Raw genomic sequence first — 12,261 nt, 5'->3', positions numbered from 1 at the left:
TGGCCTGTCCATTGAGTTCTGCTTTCACATTACAAGTTCTCCAAAATGGTATTACAAAGCTCAAGATAGATGCAAAGCTCTAGCTTACCAGATACAGATCTATAATCACTATTACAAGTGCATCAAGATCATGAAATAGTGCCAAAAACCAACTAGAAAAATATTTTTGTCAAGATTTACTGAGAACACTCTGCCACCCTATTCAATCTGTATGTAGACTTACTATCTAACAAGTCAAACTTCATACTAAAATCATTGGTTGAATGAATGAAAACGGTGAATCTGAATATGCTTAATTAATAATATAATAGTTAGTGTAATGCACAGTTAAACTGAATAATCACATTTGAGAATTATTAGTACCTTTTTTGACGAGATTGTCATTCACACTTGACACTACATTGCAGGCTCGACTTTCTGAAAAAAGAAACCTGCCTAGACTTTCTGAGAATTAGATGCCTGTGAACGATGCATGGTTGGCATAATTGACATGTGGTTGTCTCGTCCGGAAAGTGGATGGGTCACGATTAGGGCATTTCAAGATGTTTAGTTCTTTCATGAAAGACTGGATTCCCAGCAATCTGAATAGCAGATTTATTATCACAGAAAATTTGAGCAGGTAAAACATTTTCAACTTTAAGATCATTAAGCAGATTTATAATCCAAAGAAGTTCCCATGTAATTGAAGCCAAGGCCTTATATTCCGCCTCAGCAGAAGACCTAGCCATAGTAGGTTGCTTTTTACTTTTTCAGGAAATCATGTTTCCACCAAAGAAAATATTAAAACCTGTAACAAATCTCCTGGAATTCAAACATCTTCCCCAGTCATAATATACATACCCATATAAATCAAGTCTATCATTGATTTTAAACTGAATTCCTTTTCCTGGTGAAGTTTTCAAGTATCTCAAGACTCTAAAAGCCAATTGCAAATGATCATTGGTGGGAACATGCATAAACTGACTAGGAGCATGTACAAAATAACTTATATCAGGTCTGGTCAGCGTGAGATAGATTAGTTTACCAATCAATCTTTGATAAACAAAAATGTCATTAAGAACTTTATCATTAGTAAAGGTTCTTGGTATAGAATAATTAACCTCCATATGGGTTTTCATTGGTTTACTTCCAAGTAATCCAAAGTCATGTAATAATTCCATACAATACTTTCTTTGATTTAAATAAACACCTTTGTCATTATAAAGAACTTCAATACCAAGAAAGTATTTAAGTTTTCGCAAATCCTTTATCAAAAATTTGGAATTTAAAAAACCTTTTACTTGCTCACTCTAACTTTCATCATTTCCAGTCAAAACAATATCATCCACATAGACTAACAAAGCAAGAAAAATACTTCCTTTATTCAAAGTAAACAAAGAATAATCACTCTTACTTTGACTGAAACCATATTCACATAAAGCAGTGGTTAGTTTTTCATTCCATTGTCTAGGTGCTTGTTTAAGTCCATACAAGGACTTAACAAGTACACACTTTATTACTTTTAGAATCATAATAACCTTCAGGAAGACACATATACACATCCTCATGTAAATCACCATATAAAAATGCATTATTAACATCCAGTTGATACAAAGGCTAATTATTAACAACAAGAGAAATCAAGCACCTAACAGTAACCATTTTCATAACAGGAGAGAAAGTCTCATCAAAATCCAAACCAACTCTTTGACTATACCCTTTAGCTACAAGTCTTGCCTTATACCTTTCTATAGAAACATCAGATTTATATTTTATCTTAAAAATCCATTTATAACCAATTGGTACTCTTCAATTAGGAAGATCAACAAGTTCCCAAGTATTATTCCTATGTAAATCTTCCATCTCATTATTCATTGCTTCAACCCACTTTAGGTCTTTAGAAGCTTCATGAAAATTCTTAGGTTCTATACTTTTATTAAGACTTGTGAAAAAAACAGTAATTTTCAGAATTCAACAAAGGTGATTCACAACCTTCAATCCCATACTTTACTTTCCCTTTTATAACAAATTGATCAAAATGTTTAGGAAAAACATGCACACTATCAACAACATTAAAATTTCCCTCAGGATAATTATCATCATCTTCTTGTGTTATGTGACATCCGTCAACAAAACTGGTAATTTATTATAGTCTCTAACTTACATTCCAAATTTCTTGACTAGTCAATGTGCCTATATAGTATAACAAGCATAGAAATGTGGCGATCATTTCCAATATGGGATCTCTATTACTTGATATTCAATAGTTTAGGATTGAGATATTTGATCTTCCTAAACGTAGATGACTATAACTATCCCCGTAATTTCTAGACTTGTAGTTGTTAGTCATATTTATTTATAGACATTGATAAATTAGTATACGCTATTTAGTGGTGAACGAAATCAAAAAAATTATAAAAGTAATATATAATTAGTATAAGTCGTAAGATGGTAATAGTAATAGTAAAATATCATATGTTTAGTAAAAAATTTTAGTCATATATATATTACCACAATTTAATGGTGAGCAAGGAATTTAATTCCATTAGAATTCTTATGATACATTAAGTCTAATCATAAACTAACTAAAACACTTATCTCCATATATATATATATATATAATAAGTATACCCTAAATAATAATAATAAAAAAAAAACTCTAAAACCAATTTACTCTTTGATTTCGTGCTTCCCTGCCGTCGAACAAAACTCCAACACAAAACACAAATTTTTAATAACTCAATAGTCGAAGCAACATCATAAAGAATTCTTGGATTTTAATTGGTATCTAAGGAGTGATCATCAATTTTGGGGTAAAATTACTTATCTCTTCTTTTCATATATATATATATAAATATATCTTTATATTATTGATCTTATATTATAAGTAACCTATGTTGATGAATATATATATTATGGCAAAATTTATGATGATGAATGAAAGGTTTTTTTAGGGTTAAATCAAAAGCTTGAAGTATAAATCATATTAATGTTAAAACTTTACGTATTTATTGTAGCATAATAATTAATGTAATTAAAGAAATCCAATTATGAAGGCATGAAAATCATAATAACAGATTTAATTAGGTGTTGGAAAGATTTGAAATTTTATATATAAATATTAGTTGTAGTAGTCTTTAAAACAGTTTGTTTGGGTTATTTCAGAATCTGGACAGATTCATTTTGTTAACTTTGAAAGGTCGTATCTTGGTCATGAGAGATGGTTAAGTCACGTTTTTGGTGTCTAAAATTAAGTTCAGGAAGTCTACTTTCTGGTGGAAGCGGTTTCGTGTCAAAATATGAAGTTTAAGGTTGTCAAACGAATTTTATAACAAAACTGCGCAAAGCTGAGTTTTCCGAACAGATTTTGGTCGACTTCAAATAGTCATATCTTGGTCGATTTTATGAACTAGACAATTATTTTTCTCCAGAAACTTTTTTGAGATGTTAAGATTGTACAGTAAAAAAATTAGATTTTTTGAATCTTCGAAGGCCCTTAACTTTTATAAAACTTTTCTGTGTGCGAACAGTGATTTTTCTGACTAGTCTGTAATCATTGAATTTTTAAAAATAGTTAACGTGCCAAATAAATTATGTAAAAATTCATGTAAGTATATAACACTCTAAGGTAACAGTAGTTAAGATTTGGAATCTTGAATCATTCGTTTCATCCTAATAAAAAAATAGATAAAGTTACAAAAAATTTCAGTTAATATGAACTTGTAGAATTTAATCTTAAATCAGTAAAACAAATATTATATATTAAGTTATGTGACTTGTAACTTAATAATATATGACAAATCAATTGTGAATATTTTTGAATGTAGCCATATGTGTATTTCATCAAATACGGGTTACAATGGACGGTTCTTGACCATGTCCATAATTGTAACTTGTTCATATTTATATGTTGTGTAGATTCTAGCGACCTTGTTGGATTTGCACAACTACTTGCTTGTTGAGGTGAGTTTCGTGGCCCCCTTTTTATATTATTTCTTTGGGGGAAAATGATGCTCAAAACACTTTTCATTTCTTTACTAGTTGTGCCAAAACTTGTTTGTTTTCATGGACAAATACGTGTAATTATGAAATGTGTATGCTAGCTTGCTTGTATTGATTTCTTTGATGCAATAGATGTCCTTTGGTATCTATTGAAGACTATTGGATAACTATCGACCAACTTTATACTCCAGCTGGTAGTTGTTGGTATTTAAAGCATGATTGAGTTGTTAACAGGAGTGATGGGGATTGTGTTGTTGGATAACTATGATGGCATTGATCAGTATTTAGTATGCTACTACATGTTTATATTTACACTATTGTCCAAAACTTGATATATCATGCACAACAAACTCATTTGTATTCCTTTAAACCTACGAACTCACCAACATTATGTTGACATTTTCGAGCATTCATTTTCAGGTAATAACAATGCTTAAGAAGATTGAGCTTATGGACTTTAGGAAGACCAATAAAGAGATCCTTCATGGACTCCTAGATTGCATGTGAAACGTTGAACGCTATTTGCAATTATTATTTCTTTGCTATTTGAGGCGTGCTGCCTAGACTTTCCGTTTATGGAATTTACATTTATTTGAATTTCATTTAGTATGACTCTATTATAAAGTCCATGTGCCATTGCTATATCTTGTAGTCATATCCTACGATTCCGCCTAAGGTGGGGTGTGACATGTTACATTTGATTCTTGAGGTGTAGTAGATCCAGAATTGCTAGACAAACTTGATGATTGATCATCAAGATTTGTAGTAGTTCCACAGACAACCCTCTATCACTGCCATCACAATCAGACTTATCTCTTTCTTCATCATTGGGAGAGTTAGAGGGACCAAAGTCAGTTGGATTATCACAAAAGATTGAGTCAAAAAAATTTAAATGATTTATGTTGTCAAACACAATTTCATTAGAAATATCTTTTGAAGTTTTTTTCATCTTAAAAGGAAAGACAGTTTCATAAAATTTAACATCCCTAGAATAAAAAATTGTTTTATTATCCAAACTATAAAGTTTATACCTTTTTTTTTCCATTTGAATATCCTATAAAGACACATTTTTCAGCCCTACTACTAAACTTATCATGATTGTTAAGAATAGTAGCAAAGCAAAGACATCCAAGAGACTTTAAATGAGAGAGATGGTCCAAAACCAAATAATATACAATAAAGAGATACATAGCACAGAAGAAGGAATCCTGTTAATCAAGTAAGTTGCAGTAAGAATATATTCAGACCACATAACAAGAGGTAATTGCCCCTGAAACATAAGGGATCTAGCAATATTAAGCAAGTGTCTGTACTTTCTTTCAACTATCCCATTTTGTTGAGGAGTGTAAACATTTGAGGTTTGATGCATAATGCCTTTATTTACGCAAAACCGTTTCATATTTTGATCAATAAACTCAGTTCCATTATCTGTTTTAAAAGTTTTGATTCTCTTTTCAAAATGATTTTCAATTAGCAAAACAAACTCCTTGACATTTGAGAAAACATCTCCTTTATTAGATTTAATCAAATACGTCCAAACAGCACTTGAAAAATCATCAACAATTGTTAGGAAATATTTGAACCCTCATTACTAGTTACTTTATAAGGACCCCATAAGTCCAAATGAACAAGTTCACCCACTTCTTTTGAAACATGACTGCTTAAAGAAAAGGGTTCTCCTGTTCGTTTGGCCGTGTGACAAATATCACAAGGAGAATGACTGTTATTATCATCAAGATTTAAAGATCGTTTCAAAACAGTTAAAACTTGATCACCATGGTGACCAAGTCTAATGTGCCATAGAGAATAAGAAGCATAACAAATAAAAACACAATTATTAGACACACCTTGACATGTAGCATGTTTATCAACAATATATAAACCACCATTTCCACTACCAGTCCATAGAGTTTTCCTTGATTTAAGTCCTGAATGTAACAATTAGATTCATCAAAACCTACAAACCTCTTATTGTCTCTAAGTTTATGAACTGAAAGTAAACTAACACAATATTCAGGAACAATCAGCACATCAAACAAAGTAACCATGTTATTTAATTTCAAATTTCCAATCATTTTAATTTTAGCCAAAGTACCATTATGATGACCTACAATCATGTTTAAACCAGAAACATGATATCCATTAATAAGATTATCACAAGAAAAAGTTATATACTAATTTGCTCCAGAATCGGTAATCCATCCAGTATGTTTAGTCTTAGATGTATTATCACTAGAAGAACAAAAATACTTATCAAAATCATTATTAAACAAACTGTTAGAATTAAAGAAAGTACCAGACATGTTTGCATGATTTCTAGTAACAACATAATTATCACTCTACAAGGTTAAAAGTTATGTCATTTACTCATTAGTTAAAGACAAAGAAGAAGGAGCTGCAGAAGAAGAAGTAGTTTTATCATCAGAAGACACCTTGCAGTTTTCAGAATTCACATTTTTATTGTAAATGTTCTTTTTAGAAGATTGAGACCCTTGATAATTAAAAATTCTTTTATGTCCTGGAGGATAACCAACTAACTCATAACATCTATCAATAGTATGACCTATGCCTTTACAATTAGATTAGTTCAGGTTTGGATTAGGTCCTTTATTACCAAAATTATTACTCCTGTTACTAAAATTATTGTTACCATTATATTTTTTCTTCTAATCATTCACTTTAGAAGCAAAAGCACTTGTAGAACCTTTATTTGGCACAGAATGAACAGAAGATTTCCTATGAGATTCATCTCTAGACAATAAAGCATAAGCACTCTTAACAGAAGGTAAAGGATCATTAGTGAGAATATAACTTCTAACAGAATTTTAAGCATCATCTAAGCCCATAAGAAACTGCATTAACTTGATTAACTGAATATGATTATGATAATCTCTAGCAGCATGACAAACACAAGTAGGCAATTTCACAAGAGCATAAAATTGTTTCCAAAGTGCATTGAGTTTATGATAATATTCGAACAAAGAACCATTTTGACATAGAGAATTGATTTTATTATGTAGATTAAAAGTTACAACACCATCTACTTTATCATAGGTTTCCTTTAACTCATTCCACACAACAAAAGCATTTTTAGCAAAAATTCTGTCCTAAGCTCTTTAGATATGTAATTCAAAATCCAGGAAAGCGCAACAGCATTGCACCTATCCCATTGCTGGGCTAACACATCATTTTCAGTAGGTCTAACACAAATTCCATCAATGAATCCCTTTTATTTTTTGTTTCCAAAGCAAGCAACATAGCACAACTCCACACATTATAATTTTTTGTTCCTTTTAATTTCAAACTAATCAGAGGAGTATTAGTGATATCACTAGCATGCAAATACAAGGGATTACATGTGATCGACTTGTATACATGTGATCAAGAATCCAAATCTCTACATAATTGTATAACGGATGATAATCCATGTCTCTAAACAATTATAAATTTCAAAATTATACATAAGTTATTCAGAAAATTTTTTTTTTTTCATGTAAAGAATAATCATTGGTTGGGCTTGATTTGAAAAGTTCTCAAAGGTTCTCGCAAAAAAAAGGGTTCTCAAAATAACTTTACCCTATATATATATATATATATATATAAATGTTTGGCCCCCCAAGCTTTTAATGGATTAAAATAACAACATGTGAGGGGTTCTACACCCAGGTTAGATGTCTAACAGCCACATAAACCTTAACCTCTCCCCCCCCCTCTCTCTCTCTCTCTCTATATATATATATATATATATATATAAGAAAGCACTTAATAGAATTGAAAAAGAATCCCTATCCTCACGAATGTGTCAGTTACAGGATTTAAAGCCTCTCAAGAGACCGGTCAAGGATAACACACTCGTTTTTATGAAAAATAGAATAGTTTATTATAATTATTAAATCAATTATTACTTCAACAAAAAATAGATAAAGGTTAGAGATAAAAAAAAATAGTGCTTTTTTTTGCAGAAGGATGAGAACCTTAGATCTTCTTTCTTGATCCACTTAGTTAAGTGAAGATTTAGGATCGGAATACGCAGCGGAATAACACGGATTGAATCAACAAAAAAACCCTAAAAATTAGGGTTTCTAAGATTTAGGGTTTCGAGATAAAATACGCCGTAAATTAGAAACCAAAACACCAGAAGATACTCCGATCAGAGGAAACCTGGCTCTGATACCACAAACGAAAAACGAAGTAACGAATCAATCGGCTGTTATTATTATTATTGATTATTATTCAGAGTACAAATTTAAGAGTATAGAAGGAGTATCTAAACAATATGTTTAGATAACAATTACAGAATAATAACTCAAACAATCAAATGATCAGAATGATCATAAGATCAACAAGAACCCTAAATCAACCGAGAGAAAATAATAGAGATAAACATATGTGTGTGTAACAACTGTAGCCACCAAATCCTAAAACGGGTTTATATATGCCTTTAATCTTCAAGTTTCACTTTACACCCTTCATCTTCCTAACTTTCTTCAATTGCCTCCTAAAGTGCATAACAACCTTTTAACTTCCTTTTTGACACCTTTAGTCCTTGTAAATACCCTGCACAAGTTCTAAGAAGTGTGCAAGTAAAAAGCATATAATTTTGAAGTAAAGGTTGTATAAATTTAACAGATCAACAAAGAGTAGGCAGGTAAAAGTCATACACCATTTCAGCACATGAACAATCTTGCATTATACATGCTTACGTGATAAGTTTTGAGAATGCTTATAGTAAATAGAGGGTGTTTCTTATATTGTAGATACAAGGTAAATAGTGAGAAATGCTGGGTCAACAAAGAGTAGACAGATAAAAGTCATACACCATTTCAACACATGAACAATCTTGTATTATTCATGCCTACGTGGTGAGTTTTAAAAATGATTACAGTAAATAAAGGGTCTTTCTTATTATAAAGAGTTAATTTCAAAAATCATTCTTGTGGTTTTACCAAAAAATAGGTTTCATCCTTTAAACTTCAAAATGACACTAGTAGTCTTTTATACGCGGATAATGGTCACGTTTCGTCCTCTAATCTAACGGATGATGATCACGTTTCGTCCTTAGATCTAACGGATGCTGATCACGTTTCGTCCTTTATATGGTCGACTAAAGGACGAAACATGATCATTATCCGCGTATAAAGGACTACCAGTATCATTTTGAAGTTTAAAGGATGAAACATGATATTTTGGTAAAACCACAAGGACGATTTTTGAAATTAACTCTATTATAAATGGATTTGTAAATATTTAATTCTTATATCAGCGTGCACATGTAAGGAAGTAAGGACCATATTAAAAATCCCACATCACATACATCATGGACGCCCCATCTACATTGCCCATCATTCACCTACTCTTCGGGTAAATTCATTATTTATTGTCTCTCTTAGTTCTTCGGACCCTGTATCCAAAGATCTAGCACTTGAATAGTATTAAGTTTCTACTTTCTACTATGATAATAATCCATGTGGGTCAGTCAGTGCAGCAAACAGATCCAAACGATACAGAATAGCATAGGATGAAGCGTACTCTGGTCAAACAGATTTGACCATTGTGTACAATTGATTGCAAGAAATTTTGCTATGAACTTTCCAGATGACATCTTAAATAGACTCCCTCCTAAAAGTTATGGGAAGTCAATTTTGTCATTTGAGTTCATTATTTTAAGACAAAAACCTAGTACCTAACTCAGCAGAACTTGTGAGCTCCCTAACGGAGGCTAAAAATTCCTTCAGCTTTTTTTAATCATAGATTCATACCTGGAGTTCTTACAGGAATGGCCTGTCCATTAAGTTCTGCTTTCACATTTGAAGTTGTCCAAAAAAGTATTAAGATAGATTCATATCTGTATCTAGCTTACCAGATACAGATAATCACTATTACAAGTGCATCAAGATCATCAAATAATGCCAACTTCAACCAACTGGAAAAATGTTTTCCTCATAATTTACTGAAAACACTCTGCCACCCTATTGAATCTGTATGTAGACTTACTAACAACTCAGACTTTATACTAAAATCATTAGTTGTATGAATGGAAGACAGTGAATCTGAATATGCTTAATTAATAATATAATACTTAGTGTGATGCATAATTAAACTGAAAATTCACATTTGAAAGTTATTAGTACCTTATTTGACAAGATTGTCATTCCCACTACATTGCAGGCTCGACTTTCTGAAAAAAGAAATGGTACTGGATGAGTGAGCAATTCACGAATCACCCAATTTCGAATAAATCACCCAATTTCGAGATTGATTTGGTCCCTAATTAAACCATTGAAGATGACGAACACAGATAGAATAAAAAAAAGCACCAGCTTGAGAAAAAAAGAGGATAAGAAAGATAACCTTGAATGTGGTGTTGTAAAGTCCATATTGTTTGACAATGTACAGATTGCTTAATGTTTGTGCAAAGCAAAACACAATATACTTCTTTTGGGTACAAAGGGAAGGAATGGAACTATATTCATTTTTCCATCATCCAGGATCGCATATAGACCAAACGTGGTACACACCATGTTTAATTCCCCAAGTTCAATTCTAGGAAATTTTGACCAGTATCAGACTTGATCTATTGATCAAAATCTTTAACTTGGATACAACCCATGCACGGATGGTATGTCGTTCCATAAAGGCATGTTAGACACCAATAAGCTATTTGACTAGACTTGGTCCTTTGAACCAGCGATCTACATAGCAACAAATGTATACATAAGCTACCAGCCAGACACCAAGCCTTTAAACCAACCATCAGTCATGCATTAGCCCTTCAAATTAAAACATGTATCCGGGACTGTGATCATACAAGGATATTGGTCAAGTTGTGAGATCACTTGCGAAAATGTAGGCATACTGTTGCAGGCTCACTGATCGACCCAAAAAAATTAAGACTGAATAACACTTAGTCACCACGCCTTGTAGGCAGATAACTTGTAGGACCCAGTGTAAAGACCCAAGATCTTATATCTTAGATATGAACCAAGTATGGTCCCCTCTATTTGGTTGGTTAAGGCACTTTCGATCAGTTTGTGTAACTACAATTAGATAAGTCGGTTGTTTTTAAACAAGCAATCGCCAAGCATTTTTCAAGACACCTTAGAGGGTTAACAAAATCAATCAATACGATCGTACTGAATGTGTAAATCATCATACAATACTAGAGGTGGCAATGACACTCTAACACTTCATGGGCCAAAATTCGGTACACCCAATGAGCCTTACACTTTGCCTCAAGTTGACACTAAGATAAGAATGAATAAACATTCAGGTCCATATCACTTTGATAAGGGTGTGTGGGTCATTAGACATAATTACTAAATCAGGTGACCAACTTAGATACTCCATCAAGCACCTGGAGCGTTTTATGTAATTGCCTCCAAGTTAACCTAGTGGTAAGGGTCGTGAAGATCTCAATTTCATAAGATAGTTTATGTTAGTGTGCACTCACAAACAAGAATCCAGTTCCACCAGCTAAGCCATATTTCAACTCTTTGGATCGCAGAGAAGGGCTTGGAAAGCATCGATGACAAAGCTCATAATGTAAGACTATAAGAGCCACAAAAGTTATATGTACAAGTCCTGGACATTAAATAGATTCAAGAAAAAAAAAATTTAATCAACTTAAAACCAAAATAAATTAGCTGGCTAGCAGCTAAATTAATGGGTGAAAAGTGGTAAAATACCTTCAATACTCCCAATAATGTCCCCCGCCGCCATCAGATCTCACTCTCGTTGTTGCTATCATTATTATAAACTACACCTAGATGCCCCACTTCTGCCAGAGTACGTCTTCCAACCACTAAAATCAACTCCTTTGAAACATTATGGTCCAGCTTTCATGATTATTCTATCGGCAGCACTGCTGACTAGTCACGTATGCAGTACACCGCTCGCAATGGTTTCCCGAATTGCAACAGATTTCTCACCAAAGTCTATTTAGTTATGCATCACGTTCTCTATTGATGCAACACGACTTCCCAGTTTGTCCTCATGGCCACCTAGCTTGTTATTACAGAAGCACCAAGTCAAGCGAGTAACTAGAGCTTGAGCCCGGGCCCGAGAATTTTTAGATCAAGCCCGGAAAATTTAACATGCTGAGGCGAAGCCTATGATGGCTCGGCATGAGAAGTTATCTTGCTTATGTATACTATGAGGCTTTTTGAGCTTTTAAAGCTCATGATGTCTAGTAGAATACATTTTGCTAAAGTATTTGCGATATTTGAACTTTAGTTACTAATGTCTACTACTCTACTCTAAAAGAAATAACCCTATTACTGT

The 12,261-nt window shown here is 32.6% G+C and overlaps 1 long non-coding RNA gene across 1 annotated transcript; it reads right to left on the bottom strand.

The window, feature by feature from the left end:
• Nucleotides 1–8,173: 8,173 nt before the first annotated feature.
• Nucleotides 8,174–11,927, bottom strand: LOC122585439. The gene is made up of 4 exons (XR_006321706.1): nt 11,667–11,927; nt 10,333–11,562; nt 10,113–10,159; nt 8,174–8,549 (listed from the first exon to the last, which is right to left on the bottom strand). It is a non-coding gene; the product is annotated as an uncharacterized LOC122585439 (long non-coding RNA).
• Nucleotides 11,928–12,261: the final 334 nt, after the last annotated feature.

Source organism: Erigeron canadensis, chromosome 1 (assembly GCF_010389155.1).
Source record: "Erigeron canadensis isolate Cc75 chromosome 1, C_canadensis_v1, whole genome shotgun sequence".
Taxonomy (NCBI): Eukaryota; Viridiplantae; Streptophyta; class Magnoliopsida; order Asterales; family Asteraceae; genus Erigeron; species Erigeron canadensis.
This window is presented reverse-complemented; position numbering and strand designations above follow the sequence as displayed.